This window comes from Pleurodeles waltl, chromosome 11 (assembly GCF_031143425.1).
Source record: "Pleurodeles waltl isolate 20211129_DDA chromosome 11, aPleWal1.hap1.20221129, whole genome shotgun sequence".
Lineage (NCBI taxonomy): Eukaryota > Metazoa > Chordata > Amphibia > Caudata > Salamandridae > Pleurodeles > Pleurodeles waltl.
This window is the reverse complement of record NC_090450.1, coordinates 243086040-243105002: the sequence shown is the minus strand read 5'-3', so window position 1 is coordinate 243105002 and position 18963 is coordinate 243086040.

Genomic DNA, 18963 nt, shown 5'->3' with positions numbered 1-18963 from the left:
AGGAATGCCACAGAAGATCATGGTAGCTCCTTATTTTAGCACCTCGGGCAGGAATGCACATTCCCCAGCAGACCCAAGCAGAACCAAATATATCTTGTCCCTATAAAGTGACACTTGTGTCTGGAGCCAAACATTGATGGTGAGAAATAAAAGGAGACGGAGATAGCTAGAAAGGGAGAGGGCGGATTTATTGTAATCTAGTCCAGACCCAAGTGATACAAACAATAATGCTATACCCTCTACTGCTGCTCGATATATATTTCTTCGAATCCTACTGGTAATTTCGTTTTTTATCACTGCTCAAGTTTCTTAGACTGGGGATAGATGTACACATAGGGGCTGGCTCTAATATCACTGAAAATGACAGGGCATTATAAGTTATTCCAGAGCCATTAGAGATTACTGCAGCACCCCCCTTCTTTGTGGTCCACCAAGGCAAATTTGGTTGACAAATTTACCCGTGTACCTCTCGAAGATCAATGATAAATGTTTTAAGAGAAGTGTGCACTCTCACCGAGTATCCAACCATGTTACTGCTGTTGAAGCAGATATGCTAATTAGAAATTATTAATAAATGCTGATGTGTTATGATTTATAAAAGTTAATAGAGAAATTAATTGTAGAGAAAAATTAATGTGCACGTTTGAAAATGTGCCCACGGGGTATGGCAGCCACTTATACAAACTTGTACTAAAAGGACTAAAAAATGTGTGAAATAATGAAAATGTAGAATAATAATGTAGTAGTATGTCATATTAAGATGTATAATCTATGTTTTGCATTATATTGTAGAGTTAACTTATCCGAAGTTGTGGCGTAGTTTTGCCAGGCCTCATGCAGAAGCTGAATTATTAGAGCATACTGGAGTGAAGTTGACATGCTAAACTGACATTGAACCACCCGATGTTAAAGTTTGCTTAGCGAGACTTTTCTGCAATGCAATGTACCGACGGACAGGACATTATGGAATCAAATTGAAACAATTATGTATAGAGTAGACAAGATGTACTTTCCCAGGACTCGAACAATAGAAGCACTGACTGGAGAAGAAGATGCAACATTTTCGATACCTGATGAGCCGGATAATGAGGACATCGTACAGTGAGCCAATCAACGAATTGGGGATGGGGAAATATTAGAATTCATAGATATGTAAAAAAAATATTATAGGTTAGAGTCATAACTGCTGATTGACTGACAAATTAGGTATTAGAGGGATGGACTGAAATACACTAATACTAAGTCATGATAAAACTTCAGACGCAAGGGCAGATGCGAGGGGTGAAAAGCTGATGCCAGAAGACACGATTCGAGATTATGTCATTGGGCTCATGCTCTTGAGAGCCTGATGCGTTGCTGATCGATTGATGACCTGAAGACGAAGACTGACTTTGTTGCTGATCCATTTTGTGCGTAGGTAGCTATGACAATGTGACTGATTAACTTTTGTGCCTTTCCTTTCTAGGTACCAACTGCGCTTTTTTTTTATAGGTTATTTACTAGCTAGATGTTTTTCCAAATTCATGTTCTAAATTGTTTTCACATGAAGTCCCAAATGCTAAATGTTAATTTGGGTTAGGTAGGATTCTTTGGGAGACATTGACAGTGACAGATGATTGACAAACTGATTGCTGAACTCTGCTATTAATGCTGTTATATTCATCTTTGTTGCCTTATGCTGAAGCATTCGAACATATGTTTTCTCAAGTTCTGATTAGAATATGTTATTAGTGGTCATTAATGAACTAATTCTGAGCGAATTGAATGAAGTTTGATCTCACCTGATGACTTAGTATTGTAACTAATAGGGAAGTAAAATTGATAAAACTATAATTGAGTGGTGGTTATTCATGGAATGTTGACGTTAATGATTGATGATTAATGTTTTGCCTTTTGATTATTGATTTCAACATTGATATGTGATGGTCATCAATTACTCACAAAAGGTTCCATATTAGTCTTTTATGCCCCAGACAAGCTAGGGCCAGGACAAGGAGGAAGGAAATTCCTGACACCTTTAGGGGTGGAAAATGCTTCAGGAAACAGGAGGGGTGAAAGAAAAATGCTTTGGGGTGACCCTGCAGAGGGGGCTAAGTCCAACAGCAGGTCAGGAGTTGCCGTATGCCTGACCTTGAACATTGGCTGCTGAAGGTGAACTTGCTGCAGTCAGTTGTGGACCACCCCTAATGACTGTGTATGATTGTTGAAGTGAGTGCATGTTGGAATATTTGTGTGAATGCATGTTGGAATGTCTGTGTGAATGCGCGTATGGATGCGTGTGATTGAATGTGTGTATGGATGCGTGTGATTGAATGTGTGTATGTCAGTGTTTGTGAATGAGTGTATGCGGGATGCATGTGGGCGTGTGTGATGTGTGTGTATGCAGGGGGAGGGGGTTCTGATATGGAAGGGGGGGTTTCTGGTATGGAAGGGGGCGTGAGGAGGGGGGTTCTGGTATAGGAGGGGGTTTCTAGTATGCAAGGGGGGCTGGAGGGGTGTTGGGCATGGGGGGGGGAGTCATCTGCCGGTGACAGGAAATACATTTCCTGTCATCGGTAGCCTTTCCACCAGGATTTTCGCGGCGGTGCTACAGCCGCAGAAACCCTGGTGGAAAGCTGACTCTTGATACCGCCGGCGGTCTTTATTGGACCTCTGGGTCGGAGATGCTAATCTCTGGCCCAGCTGTCCAACCGCCCTGGTGGTACAGGTGGGGATGTGGCAGGGTGGCTGAGGCAAACCTGCCACACTCATAATGTGGCGGTCTTCACTCATGGTCGGTCAAGGGTGAGCCTGGGTCATAATGAGGGCCATAATGTTTTTCTTTGGTGATTGAGCATTGTGATTGACTCAAAGTCCTCTGATAAATGCTACTGATTACATCCCAAACCAATCAAAGAGAAGTTGTATGTCACATTGTCCATGAAGCAGGGTCTGTCATGGTCAAAGTCCAATAGTCATTCATAATCCCAGTGCCTATCTGGTTCAAAGAAAGAAAAGCATGTAGATGCTGCTGAGAAGCATCTTTCACTCTCATCTATACAGATTGCCAGCAGGTGTGAGCTCTTTGATCAGAAGGAGGTCATTAGCACCCAGATCCTCCTTAACTTCATCCCTGGAATGCTGAAAAGAACAATCCTGCAAGAATCACTCATTATATGACATGCTATTGACATACTGGGGAGCTTGCATGAGCTCTCTGATGCTCGTGTTTCTCATATAACAAGACCGCTTGGTAGCCATCCTTACAAGCCAAAGCCCACCAAACCAGTAAATGAAGACGATGCTTACCTAAAACATTGGTACACAGGTCAGGCAGGTTGTGTGGTTACTGGGACTGCCTGTTTCCTAGTGAGTCTTCATGACCAGTGAAAGGAAGGTAAATCATTTTGCCAAGGTATACCACATTTTATCAGCATCTCATACTACAGGACAATATTCACTTTCAAAATCCAGGAAGTAGAATCCAGCATTAATGGTTAAGAGGATGAAAATCACATCCACACATCATTTCCTCCATGGATAGTGAAAACAAGAAGTGCACATCCCATCCGGAACTGCTAGCACACAGAAACGTAGTGTTAGAAATTGGGTTTATGGTTGGCAGAGATATGCACCCTGTCAAAGCAGGAACAACAACCCGAGTAGGTGTAAGTGGATACACACTATAAGTTAAACTGTGCTCACCCTCTGGTAGCTTGGCACAGAGCAGTTTGGTGCAACAAGGTTGATGGGTGGTTTCTTTGCAGGAGCAGCCTGAAAACCCCACTTCTAAGGGCCCAGAATTGGGTTGGCACCTCTTGGCAAACCAGGACTCACAGCTGGCAGAGTCCACAGGCTCAGGCTAAAGCATCATGGTTGGAAGTCTTTTGTATCCCTGGAGCTTGGGTGTCACTCTGGGTTCAAGTGCTGCAGGTCTTTCTCGCCTGGGCAGGGGAACAGCAGGCAGAAGGGCAGCTCTGCAAGGCAAGAGTCCAGCAAGGCAGGGGTCCAGTAGAGTAGCAGTCCTTCAAGCAGCACAGCAGTCCTTCCTCCTGGCAGAATCTTCACAGGTCAAGACCTGTACTGAAGTTCTGGTGTCATGGGTCCAGTACTTATACCCAGTTGTGCCCTTGAAGTGGGGGAGACTTCAAAGAAGGGTCTTTGAAGTGCACAGAGGTCCTTTCTTCCCAGCCCTGGCTAAAGACTATCACTAGGGGGTAATCAGACTTTTGTTTGGGGACAGGCACTGCCCATTCAGTTGAAAGTGTTAGCCCTCCTTTCATACGTGGAGAGCGATCAGAATGCAGATGAGTGCTCAGACACACCTAACCTTCCTGTGTTTGTGGCTGTCTAGAGAGAAATGAACAAAGTGTAGCTGTCCTCCACCACAGACATGCATTGGAGAAAGGCTGGAGGCACACACAGCTGTAAGAGCAGAGGAATGTTCACTTTCTAAAAGTGGCATTTCCAAAATAGTAATGTTATATCCAACTTTACCAGTAAAGGGGATTTATCAATACCATTGCAATGATATGAAACATGATGTAGCTACTTCTTCTCAGTCAGGCATTGCAGCTTAAAAGCGCAATAAGGAATTCCCAATGTTAACCTATGAGAGGGGTAGGCCTCACAGTAGTGAAAAACACATGCAGGAGTTTTTCACTACCGGGACATGCAAACTTTAAAAGTAAATGCCCGTCCTTATACTTACACAGCACTCTGCCCTATGGGCTACCTAGGGGCCTACCTTAGGGGTGACTTGTGTGTAATAAAAGGGGAGTTTAAGGCTTGGCAAAGGGTTTTGAATGCCAAGTCAAGGTTGCCATAAAATTGCACACACAGTCTCTGCAATGGCAGGTTTGAGCCATGGTTAGGGGGCTACTGGAACGGGTGGTACAATAAGTGTTGCAAGTCCACTAGTAGCATTTAATCTACAGGCCACAGGAATAAGTAGTGCACTTTATGAGGGACTTATAAGTACATTAAATATGCCAATTGAGGATAGGCCAATGTTGGCATGATTAAGGGGAGAGAGCCCAAGCAATTTAGCACAGGTTAGCTGTGGTAAAGTTCACAGAGCCCTAAAACCAGCAAAAGCAAAGTCATAAAATGGAGCGAGGCAGGCAAAAAGCTGGGTGGGGGAAGACAACCTTTTAGGCTTTTAGGCTTTAAGGTCTAACAAGTAGTCATTGACTGATTGGCAAAGTTGCCTCAGTGAGTGTCATGGCTTAGAAAAACTACCAATCACTAAATCCAACTCCAAAATAAGCAACAATTCACACCTGAATATATCAATGATATTACCAGATTGACAAACAGGTAGTAGCAAACGTATGGGCTTTCACTATTTTCTAATTGTCTTGTATGGTAACTGTTTCAAGATATATACACATTACAAAGTCAAATAACACTGAGAGGGCTCCTCATCTAAATCTCCTGAATAAAATGGATTTTATAACTCCAGGACTATTTGTTTCATATGCTCTACATACTAGGGACCAACAACCCAGCAGACTTTTTGTCGCACCACCCACAAAGAACTAATGCTGAAGAAGTTGTCTAAGTGACTGATAAGGAGAAATATATGTGGCTTATGACTAGTGACTATAACCAGATCCTTCGCAACCACTTGCCCAAGAAGACAGGGTAGCAGTAATTGTATCGGATACATTTGTTTACATTGCCAAGACTGCCATGAGACTAATGAATGGAGGAATATGATGTTATTAAACAGAGGAAGCCAAGAGAATGCGGCTGGAATTGTGTATTGGGCAGCATTTATTTTTTCGTACCCTTACATCTGCAGATGACGTCATACACAAGATACAGAAGATGCTGGTGGCCCATGCCATTCTGACTAACATCTGAACAGACAATAGCACACTGTTCCCAGGAGTGAGTTTGATTTACACATGTTGACTTTTAAGATGAAACACTGGAGTATTACACCTTAGTGGACCCAGTCCAATGGGGAAGTTGCAAGGTTTATGAGGACAGTGAACAAACTCCTCAACAATGCTAAATGTGACATGATGAGAAAAGTGGACCATTTACAGGTTCTCGTGGAAATAGTACAGCATTCCCCAGATGTGCTTAATTTGAGGCTGTGGTTGTAGGTGAGGCCCATGGCAGTAATGTTTCCTCAACAGACTTTGATCCAGAGAGAGAGAAACACAAAATTGGGAAAGGAGGAGGAAGAGCCAGATAGAAAAACAGTAGCAAATGGGGAAAGCAGGGACAACAAGTGCCTGCAAGAATGAAGTAAAGAAGCTGGGAGTGTGTGGTGGTTGAATAAAGAGAAATGAGGTGAAATCACGACTACGAAGCCTTGGTATTCAGCACCCAGGCGGTCAGCAGCATAGGTTATGGAATTCTGAGCAAATCTTTGGGTCTTTTCACTTATTCTTTTACAAATTAAGCACTGTTCTCCAGGCAAGTGCTCAAAACACCCCAGTGGTGATGCTGCAAGGCAGGCAGACTCCTGACACCATCCCACTGATCCAGCATGGCAACCCATTTTAAACAGTCTTGATCACACACATGAACATTGTCATGTTAGTAATACTCAGTTGGGCAACAAGATTTGTTCTAGAGAATGTGCCACAGTAGAAGATGACTGAGTTCTTTTGCATGTCTTTTTTCTTTGAAGCAAATTCAGAATGCACTGATCTCCTGAATGACACCATGAAATAGATGGCCAAAGAGAGATGAGAAATATATCCCATTTCAAAAGACTAAACTAAACTGTGATCCATAAAAAAAGAATGAGTCTACTGGAGGACAGGTATGATGATTATGATTTTGAGAATGTATTGATTCTAATCTTCTCACTGGTTCACCCACATTGTACAATGGAGTCATACCTGGTGGTGTCTATCCGTATGAGTCGGAGTCTCACACCATGATGAGCAACTCTGGAGCAAGGGGAATGATGTTCAGATACTCTGCAAGACTTAACACTCCACTGTCTCAAAAGTATAGGAACTTTATGGTTTCTTTAGATATTGACATATTGCACCTCCTCTGTAAGCAGTTATTGCAGTTTTGATATTGGTTACTTAAACCCATCTCATATTTGGGTAGGAATGTTGACTGGACTGAAAACGTGTCCGAGTTTGTAGCCAACACTCACCTCTACGTTTTGTTTCTGAATGCTCTTATCCATTATGAGGTATGAGGTAATGAGGTTACTACAAGATTGAGGGCCTGAACTTGTACACACTCGGACCTTGCAAAATAATATGTTGGTGTTGTCACTTGGTCTACTGGAGCCCTGTCAGGTATCACTTGGAGTCCCATGCGGGGACCAATCAATGTGAATTATTACATAACTAGTATAGCTTGTTTGTTCCAAGGAGTTTTCATGCAGTTTCTTAGTCAAAGTACCTTGTTTCATTGTTATGAGCTTGTCAAGTTCATTCACAGTATTACTTTTGAGGTTTTGCCTCAATTGCACCACATAGTGGTGCTCTGAGGTTTAGTCTTTCATGAATGATCTAGAAAGAAGGGTACATTGTTAGGCGTATCACTCAACACGTTGCTGTAAGAGTGGAAATATGTTTTCTTTTTCTCACATTACAAGGAATCAATCCTCCAACAGTGTCTGGAGCTTGTGAGAATGCATTTGAAGCTCTCCATCTGTCAGTGCCCCCACATGCTTTGCTGCACACGCATTTGATGCATGTGCATTGATGCAGAGAAGAGAATGACTCCACCAGTGTTTCCAGTGATCCCACTAGCTCCCAGTGAGCTGACACTGACCTTCTGTCTACTCAGCTGCAGTCCGCAGATTGGACCATCAGGCCTCTAACCATTGTTAACAAGCAATAACTTCTCCTAATGGTATGCTTGTGACACCTGCTTCCCTGCGCCTGTTACTCCCACTTATCCACTTCCCTTCCAGACACTTCCGCTTTCCCTCGCTCAAGCATCCTGCCTGTCTAAGGCCGACAGAGGTGCTATAGCTTGCCCCGCCACCTTGATTGAGTGCAGATCAGAAAGAGCAGCCCAAAGACAGCTATGTGGGGAAAAAGGGGGAGCCAGAGCACCAGCAAGATTCGGGATGGTAGAGGAAGATAAGAGTGAGAAGAAATATGCCATACTGTGTGCATATGCAAATGCAAAAACAAGATGATGGATGGAACCCTTAAATTAATCTCATCCACTGGCAATCGCTCAGCCTGCATTACAATCCACCATTTGTTTGCCACCATGCCACGCCAGTTTGAACCCATGGAAAAAGTCCAGCCCGAACAGCCAGGCCAGGTCCCCCCAGACTGAACACAAATATCGTGGGACTGGTTGCAGGGTATCACCCCTCATCAGCCAGGCTAGCTTAAATCTAATGGCACAGTGAGCCCGGGACCCAAATCTGGGCATACCAGGCACACTTATGGTGGCAAATGCAAAAACAACAGGGTGATAGATGGAATGCTTGAAATAATCTCAGCCACTGGCAATTGCTTGGGCCGCATCCTAATCCATCTTTTTTGCCCACCATGCCACACCAGCTTCAACTCAATGCAAATCAGTATTTTTTAAAATTATTTTTATTAACCAACAAAGAACAGCTATTGCACTATATAGCACTCGACAATAAGTAATACGGCTTACATCTTTATCTCAGAGGCAAGTTACAATAGATACCAAACCGACAGAGATACAGCATTGCAATCAAAAGCCACCAAATTGAAGTGCTGTGGTAGATCAAGTCTTGAGCTCCCCTTTCCTCCTGTGTGGGCCCATCCGGTGAATCACTCAATACCCCTATAAGTGACCTATCCTCCCCAGATTTTCTCCTATTTTTTGGGCATCCCCTTCTCTGATAGATTACTCTTTCCACACCCGGCTGAGAACCATTCCTGTACATTGGATGGTGATTCAGCACCCTAAGCATGTTACATTTGGCCACTATAGCTGCCAATGCCAACCATAACCACTGATACTTCAGCCAGGTTTCCTCCCCCACTATATTGAGGAGAAACAGCTTGGGGTCTAAGCAGACCTCCCGTCCAAGTACTTGGGTTGCCACCTCCGAATCTCCCCGCCAGAAAACCTGCACCATGGTGTAGGCCCATAAGATTTTTGTAGAAGGTGCCTTCCTGCCCACACCATCTCAAACACTGCAAGGACTGAGCTCTGCCCATCTTGCACAGCGCCACCCTGGAATAGCATGTCCTGTGCAGAAATCGCAACTGGACCAGTCTGAAACGGGTCTGAATCACGACCACCCTAGGGCTCTGCTTTGCCTCTGCCCAATCTTCCTCATCCAGTGTCCCCAAGTCCGCTTCCCATGTAGTGCAGAGGGGCGTCACTGGGTCAGGGGAATTATTCATCAGTTTCCTAGAGATCACAGAAATGGCCTTCGCCTCGAACAGTTAAAAAAGGAGGCGGTTCTCAAGGGTGGCTGATTCTGGCAACTGCTCGCCTTCCAGCATGTGCCAGCTCACAGCATGCCTCAGCTCCAGGTATCTAAATTGTTCAGCATCCTCCTTATCATATTCTTGTCGAAGGACATTGAATGTCACCAGCGCCTGCCCCCTCCAGATATTGCCAAGGTGGTCTATTCCCTATAGAGACCAACTCCGAAACCCACCCAGGGCTCTGAGTTCCCCCAGTAGGTCGCTGCAACACAATGGGGTTCGGACAGTTAAAGTAGACCCCCTTTCCAAATAGCATGTGGCATTGTTCGACGCTCTCACTACTGTTCCCGTGTGCACAGGCAACATTATCACACTTGGTGCGGGTTGTACAGGGCGGACTCATAGTCCTTCCTTCCCACTGCGTCTTTGTCCACTCGGAACGCTGGTTCTCCCTGATCACCAAAGGCCCAGTCAATAATGATCACCAATTGCATCGCCCAATAATAACATAGGGAATCCAGGACGGCAAGGCCTCCCCCGTATACCCTTTGCTACAAATTTTGCAATGCAATGTGGGAGCAGCCTCTGTCCCACAGCAGCAGCCTAACTTCCTGATCCAGCTGTTGAAACACTGCTGCTGGTATCCTACAAGGAGCATTTTAAAAAACACATAGGAGCCGAGGTAACATCGTTATTTTGTAGAGGGTGGCCCTCCAAATGAAGGAGAGCGGTAAGGCCCTCCGGTGCCCGACATCTCTATGGAATCTATTTAGCGGGGATTGCAGTTTCCTCTGGAGGAAGCTTTCCTGACTCCTGGTGACATACATCCCCAGGTACATAAAGCCCTCCTGGCTGAGCGATGCAGTACAATTTAGGGGCAACGTGGGGGGAGCCTCCGCCAGGGGGAGGACCAGTGACTTGTCCCAATGAATTTGGTAGCCAGAATGCTCCCGAAAGATGTGGAGAGTCTGCATTATTCTATCAATGTACCATCAGGAGTTGGTGGCATACAATAAAATGTCATCTGTGTACAAAGAAATGCGCTCTTCCCATGCTCCAGCAGACCCTATACTCCTTGTTAGACTTTTCATCCTTGGCGTGGTCTCCCTTAACTTTTTGCCTCTGTTTCCCAGGTTGTTGATGTGTGCTGGACTTTGATTTTGCTGATTTTGTTACTCTGGGCACTTTACACCTGCTAACCAGTGCTAAGGTACAAGTGCTTCTTTACAAAATGTGTATGTAATTGGCTTATCCATGATTGGCATATTTGATTTGTTAGTAAGTCCCTAGTACAGTGCACTAGAGCTGCCCAGGGCCTGTAAATCAAATGCTACTAGTGGGCCTGCAGCACTGGTTGTGCCACCCACATAAGTAGCTCTGTTATCATGTCTCAGACCTGCCACTGCAGTGTCTGTGTGTGCAGTTTTAACTGTAAATTCGACTTGGCAAGTGCGCCCACTTGCCAGGCCTAAACCTTCCCTTTACTTACATGTAAGACACCCCTAAGGTAGGCTCTAGGTAGCCCAAAGGGCAGGGTGCAGTGTATGGTTAAGGTAGGACATATAGTAATGTGTTTTATATGTCCTAACAGTGAAATGCTGCTAAATTTGTTTTTCACTGTTGCAAGGCCTGTCCCTCTCATAGGTTAACATAGGGGCTACCTTTAAATATGATTAAAGTGTAGGTTCCCTTTGGGAGCAGATCGATATTTGGAGTTTGGTGTCTCTGAGCTTACAGTTTAAAAATACATCTTTTAGTAAAGTTGATTTTAAGATTGTGTGTTTGAAAATGCCACTTTTAGAAAGGGAGCATTTTCTTGCTTAAACCATTTCTGTGACTCTGCCTGTTTGTGGATTCCCTGTCTGGGTCACTTTGACAGTTGGGCGGGTTGCACCTCTCACTAGACAGTGACACAAAGGGAACTGGAGTGTAGTCTGCATTTCCTGATGAGCCATCTGTGCTAGGAGGGAGGTCAGGAGTGGTCACTCACTCCTGAAAGGGCTGTGCCTGCCCTCACACTATGTCACAGAATGCAGTCTCCAACCCCCTGGTGTGTGTCTATGGCCTGGCCTGAGCAAGGCAGGATTCCACAAACAAGAGAGACTTTTCTTTGAAGTAAGCCTACTTCAAAGGGCAAAATAGATATAAGAAGAGCAACCAAACCACAGACTTTAGAACACTTCTGGAAACCAAGAAGAAACTTTGCCTGGAGAAGAGCTGAAGAGCTGAGGAAGAAGAGATGCCCTGCCTGTGACTATGCTTTGTGGTGCTTTCCTGCAGTTGCTGCTTCTGCCAGAGTAAAAGGGCAAAGACTGGACTTTGTGTGCCTTCCATCTTGTGAAGGTCTCCAAGGGCTTCATTTAGAGCTTGCCTCCTGTTGTTTGAAGTCTCAGGGACAGCAAAGACTTCTCTCTGCCAGCACCTGGAGCCTCTGGAGAGAATCATACTCTGCCAAGTGGTGCCCATTCAGTTTTTGTGACCTTGAAAGGAGAAGCTGGCAGCCAAAGAGGAAGAAATCCACGCACAGGACGCCGTGTGGGGAAAAGATCAACGCGACTTCGATCTGCGGCTGAAAAATCAATGTGCCGCCAGCTTCGCAGCTGAAAATTGACACTCGCCTGCAACGCGACCAAAGAATCGACGCACGGAGCTGGAGAAACAATGCGTAGCATCGCTGACGGAGGCTGGTGAGTTCGCAACACGTGCTGCGTGGTTTTCGGATCATCGTGTTGTTGGATTTCCGACGCAAGTACCGATGGGCATGTAAAAACAACGCAAGGCCTTTCCGGACCCGAGAGTACTGACCGGATCGATGCATCGCTCTCCTGCAGAGAGAAGAAACGACACACCCCAACCCGATGAAAGAAGAAACGATGCAAGGTCTCACTCGTGAGTGAAATCAATGTATACTGAGACTGCCGGCACCCTTATGCTATATTACACAATATTTGAAGCATGCAATATATTAGGGAAAGTAAGAAATCCGTCACAAGTACACAGCGTGATTTTGTCCACGGTGTATTTTTCAAATTTTTCTAATGTGGTACTATTTACACTAGTTAGGAGATATTATTCGTTGTTGTATAAATAGATCACCTGCATGGTTCCCGTTATGGGAGAGAGGGTTTGACACCATGATTAATATTTTATTCATATTTGTTACTGACATTACCATTGAGTTACTGATTTGTTAATGATAGGCAATATTATTGTAGGAGGTCCTGAGGAAATCAAGGGGCACACCCCGGATGAAACACGTGTTGACCTGTGATCTATTTTGATCTGTGACCTTTGACCTGTGATCTATTTGATCTGTGACCTATTTGGATGATTACGTAATCCACAGGAAGACTAACCAGTAACCTACATGGACAATTACGTGATTTATTGGATGATTTTCAGAATAAAGACCACTAATGAAGATTTGTACTTATTGTGTGGATCAGATGGAGGATGAGAAACTGGGATAAAAAGAGGAATCTATCAAATTTGGGATCAGATATTTTGAACTAACTGTGGGTTCTGGATTAATGAAAGTTCAACTTATACATAATACTCCCAAGGATTTGCCTTGGGAAAATATGATTGATATTATACCTGCTACTTTTCATTACAAATTGTTGTAAGAGAATTTCACGTGTGCCATAACCTAATGTATATGTTTTAGATAACAATTTTTTTTTTGTTATCGAGTGAGGTTTTTGTTGCGGGTGGAACCTTTGTTCTGAGCACCGTGTATAATAGAATTTTTGCTTTGATACATATATAGATAGGGAAGTAAGAGCGCCAGTTCACTCTCAAAATTCACCCCTTTAAGACTTAACGTTTATTTGAAATCAATGTATAGCAAGCCCTTTTTGATGCACACTCGCCTGTGCGGGGTTATTTTTGACGCACCCAAGGTACATTTTCATGCTAACAGTGTTATTGTGTGTTTAAAACTACACAAAGACTCTTTTTGATTTTTAATTGATAACTTGACTAGTTTATTGTGGATTTTTGTCGTTTTGGTCTTGTTTTGTTTAGATAAATATCCTCTATTTTTCTAAACCTAGGTTGTGTCATTTTGTAGTGTTTTCATTAAGTTGCTGTGTGTGTTGGTACAAATACTTTACACCTAGCACTCTGAAGTTAAGCCTACTGCTCGTGCCAAGCTACCAAGGGGGTAAGCAGGGGTTAGCTGAGGGTGATTCTCTTTTACCCTGAATTGAGTGAGGGTCCTTGCTTGGACAGGAGGTAACCTGTCTGCCAACCAAAGACCCCATTTCTAACACCCCTGATTAAGGGGTCCTGACAGATCCAGGCTGCCAGGGGCTTGAGCATCAGCGCAAACAGGATAGGGGAAAGAGAACGACCCTCTTGAGTGCCCCTGCATAGGGTGAAGGGTCCCCAGAGCGCACCATTGACCCGCACTCTGGCTACTGGGTCCCAAAATGCAAATCAGTTTTGACCCTGCTCTCCATAGGAACAGTCCAGCCCAAACTCCGAGGCCAGGTCCTCCGTGGCTCGGAAACAAGTATCTGGGACCGGTTTCAGGGTATCACCAATCATCAGACCGGCTAGCTTGAATCCAGTGGCACAGTGAGCCCAGGACACACGTCTGGGCATACACAGCACACTTACGGCAGCAAATGCAAACTCAACAAGGTGATGGATGGAATGTTGTTTTTTTGTGTGTGCATATGCATGCATGTATGTCTATATCTGAGCCTGCTTGTGTCAGAAATCTGTTTGTGTGGGAGCCTGTGTCAGTGAATGTGTGCATACATGTGGGGTGTGTAGGACTATTGTACCCACCGCCAACCCTAGACAAAATGCCACCATTACCGCAATGTTGCCAATTCTTGACAACTTGTGGGCATTCATGTAATGATGTGAATTGTCCACTTTTGCTGGTGATCTCATAATGGTGCTATTTCTAGGCATCATGTGGGCTTCCATGGGAAGATGTTGGCTCACTTATCGGCAGTATTTCTGCACCACTGGTATGCATCCATTGCATGCTGCCGTCCCTTAGTAAAATGCTTGCTCTAGGCTAATCGTGGTTATTCCTCGCATTTCAAAGTCATCTAGGGTGTTATGGACCCTGTCCCTGAAATAATGCTGATTCTGACAGAAAGAATGTTTGAGGTGTTGTGCACATCCTGGCCAATGCACTACGGTGGTAATGTATGTCATATTTGTGCATGCATAGTATGATTGTGCCCACCCTAGCGAAATGATGACTTTGCCTTAATCGTGACTTTTCCTGACACACTGTAGGTGGCCTTGCTATGACAGTGCCAGGAAACGAACATAAATAAACATGAATACATTAAACCAACCTGCTCTCTAAACCTTAGGGGAAATACGTCTGTAGCAATGCTTACGTTTTGGAGAAAGGATTGGACAAAGCAAAACTAATTGCATTTGTAAGTGCTTGTTTAACTTGTGAAATTATGGCATTATTGTATTTTGTTTTTTTAGGGTCGAGCCTGTGAAAGTCCGTGCTAGTGCATGTGTCTCTCTTGTGAGACACTTATGTTAACAAAAAAGGGCTTAGAGCCCGCCTGTTGCTTTGCATTTGTTGGCTTGCCTGGCACTCTTCTTTACAGCCTCGTAATTGTCACTGGAGGTCTAGCATCATTACTGTATCTTTCTTGCGGAGCAGTGACCAACCACTGATCAATTCAACTTAATCAGTGCCCGTCCACAGCTCCAGACATTAGTGAGGTACTATTTTAGTCTTTTTAACTTCTGGTGCCCTGCACACAGAAGGAGTGTGACTGGCAAAAACGTCCCAGCAGGACAAACAAAATTGCAAAGTTGTATTTTCTTCAGTTAACTTTCTTTTATTTTGCCAAGTCTTCTTTTCTCACTTTGTACCCATGTTTTGTTTTGTTTCTGCTTGTGGGCACTGTTCTCAAATGATGACAATTATTGTGTTCTAAATGCTGTAAAGCAACATTATTTATTTGTTATGTGTAATTTCCAAATCTATGTTTTAACATATAATTGTGCGGTGCACCCCAATCCACCCCAATACAATCAGCACTGATCCACCCCCCTCAGCCTACATCAGTCCACCTCACTCAGTCCAATCTACCCCACTTTAATCCATCCACTCCAATTCAAATGATTCACCCCAATCCAATACACTCCAATCCTCCCAACCCACCACACTTCAATCTGTCCCACATTAATCCAAAACAATCAGCCCAACTCTAATCCAAAACGATCTGCCCCACTCCAGTCCAAAATATTCTGCCTCACTCCAATACAAAACAATCTGCACCACTCAAAAACAATCTGCCCTACTCCAATCGGCCCCTTTCCAATCAAAAACAATCTGCCTCACTCCAATCCAAAACAATCTGCACCACTCAAAAACAATCTGTCCCACTCCAATCTGCCCCTTCCCAGTACAAAACAATGTGCCCCGCTCCAATCCAAAACAATCTTCCCCAATCTAAAACAATATGTCCCAATCCAAAACAATATGCTCCACTCCAAAACAATCTGTTCCACTTCAAACCTAAACCATCTGCCCAACTACAATCCAAAACAATCTGACCCACTATAATCCACAACAATCTGCCCCACTCCAATCTGAAAAAATCTGCCTGACTCCAATCCGTGCCCAACCCCAAGCCAAAACAATTTGTCCCCACTCCAATCTGCCCCATTCCAATCCAAAGAAATCTGTCCAACTCCAATCTGCCCCAACGTAATCTAATCCAAAACATTTACATCACTCCAATATGCCCACTCCAAATCAGCTGCACTCCAATCCAAAACAATCTGCCCCACTCCAATCCTAAAAATCTGCCCCAATCCAACCCAAAACAAACTTCCCCACTCCTATCCAAAACAATATGCCCCAATCCAATCTGCTCCACTCCAATCCAAAACAATCTGCTACACTCCAATCCAAAACAAACTGCCCACTCCAATCTAAATAAAATATGCCCACTCCAATCCAAAACAATTTCCCCCACTCCAAAGCACTTTAATGCAAAACAATCTGTCCCTCCCCAGTCTGCCCAACTCCAGTACAAAACAATCTACCTCACTCCAATCTGTCTGCTCCAAATTTGCCCCAAAACAATCTGCCCCACTACAGTCCAAAACAATCTACCACACTGACCTGCCCCACTCCAATACAAAACAATCTGCCCCACTACAATCAAGAACAATCTGCCCTACTCCATCTGTCTCACTCCAATCCAAAACAATCTGTCCCACTCCAATCCAAAACAATCTGCTCCACTCCAAATCTACCCCACTCCAATCTGCCCCACTCCAATCCAAAACAATTTGCCCCACTTCAATCCAAAACAGTTTGACCCACTACAATCCAAAACAATCTGCCCGCACTACAATCTGCCCCATTCCAATCCAAAACAATTCACCCCACTCTAATCCCCACCACCCCAATCCACTCAATCAATCCATTCCAACCCAATCCATCCACTCAAATCCATTCCACCCCACTCCAGTCCAATTCAATGTAACCCAATCCACCCCACTCCAGTCCAAACCACCCAACCACCCCTCTCCAAACCATAAAATCCAATCCACCTTAATCCATACCAATCCACCCCACTACAAAGCACCTTAATCCAAACACTCCAATCCACTCCACTCCAATCCACCATAACCCACTCCACTCAAATCCAGTCCACTGAAATGCAGTCCACTCCACCCCAATCCAACCCACCCCAATCAAATCCATCCCGCTCCATGAATTCCACTGCACTCCACCCCACTCCAATCCAACCCACCCCTCTCCAAACCAATCCATTCCACCCACTCCAATCCCCCACCCCAATCCACCTCAATCCATTCCTCCCTGCCCCACCCCAATCCTGTCCGCTGCACCTCAATCCAATCCACCCCAACCCAATTGACTCTAATCCACCCACTCAATCCAACTCACCCCACTCCAATCCAATCTACCCCACTGCAATCCAGTCCTCTCCAATCCACATTGCCGATCCAATCCACCTGCTCCATGCCACCCCACCCCATCCAACCCAATCCACACCACTCATTACATTTCACCCCTCTCCAATCCACCCCACCACACTCTAATCCACCCCACTCCAATCCACCCCACCCCACTCAAGCCACCTTTCTCCAGTCCACCCACCCCAATCCAAACCCTCACCCCATTTCAACCCACCCAAATCCAGTCCATCCCACCCCATCTGGTCCACCCTGCTCCATTCCACCCCACTCCAATCCATTCCACCTCACTCTACTCCAATCCTCCGCACCCCAGTTCCACCCACCCCTTGCAATCCAAACACTCCAATCCCCGACCCCACTCCAAACCAATCCATCCCACTCCAATCCAGTCCAATCCACTACACTATAGTCCAATCCACCCCACGCCAATCCACCCTACTCCAATCCAGTATACCCCACTCTTGTGCAATCCACCCCACTCTAGTCCAACCCACTCCAGTCCACCCCACCCCTATCAAATCTTCCCGCTCCAGAGCAAACCAATGCACCTCACTCCAGTCCACCCCACTCTAATCCAATGCACCCCAATCAAATCCAGTACACCCTGATAGAGATCAAATTTTACTAATACGCTAGTGGCATGGAAGTTAGCATATGGCGACTTAAAAGCTTCACTTAAAAGCCTATCAGAGAAATTGACATGAAATGTAAAAATGTGCACGTTTGAATCATGGCGGACCATGTGACCTCCATTAGTTTTCAACATTGTGTTTGCCTTGAAAGATTTTGTGCATTTATATTTAAGTGAACTAATGACATGAATTATTATTGAGAGTAGTTATTTTAGAGAAATAGTAGAGATGAAAAGAATATATGATGAGTATTAAACAAACTTGAGTTAATCATACTTATATTGATTTAAATGATTTTATTAACGTGAGTTACATGTGTGCAGGAAAATAAATGCACATTTAAACAGTTTCTAACAATGTGCACAAATATTCAATGACATTAAAGAATTTGCTTTGCATATTTGATTTAAACTGTAAGATGCACAATAGGATTTATATGTAATAATTGCATTTATATGTAATTAGACTTTCTGATGTGTTGGTGAATATCCTTTTGTATCAGAGACAGAGAACATGTTTTAACTAATAACAAATCTAACAGTATTTGATCTAGCTGTTAAATAAGGCAAGAATTTTATATCCACATGAGAGCTATTAGAATCATTGTGTAGAAGCCTGGGAGAGGGATCCTATGTTTAAACATTTTTTAAATAGTTATATTTTGGTGTAAATGTATGAATTCATCCAGATGACTTTGCACACTCCCTGAGAAAATCCGGTTTAGTTGAAAACTTTATGTTGTCAATGATTTTCCATTGGATATTTATTAATTTGCGCAAAATGAGCTCACATGGAGGACCATCAGAAACCTCTGGATATTTCTAGTAAGGGAGAGCCTTTTGGAACTTTTAGTCAGTCAAGTTTTGCTGATGACCTGCTGCTGTAATGTTAGTATCCCTTTTCAATCCCTATGACCAGTAGATATTTTCTGATGCTTTAAAGTCATCCTTTCTAATTGCCTCATTTACTTATGCTGTCCAATACTAATATGACCAATAAATTCTGAACTGCTGATCTGTCCATGGCAGAGCTCATATTCT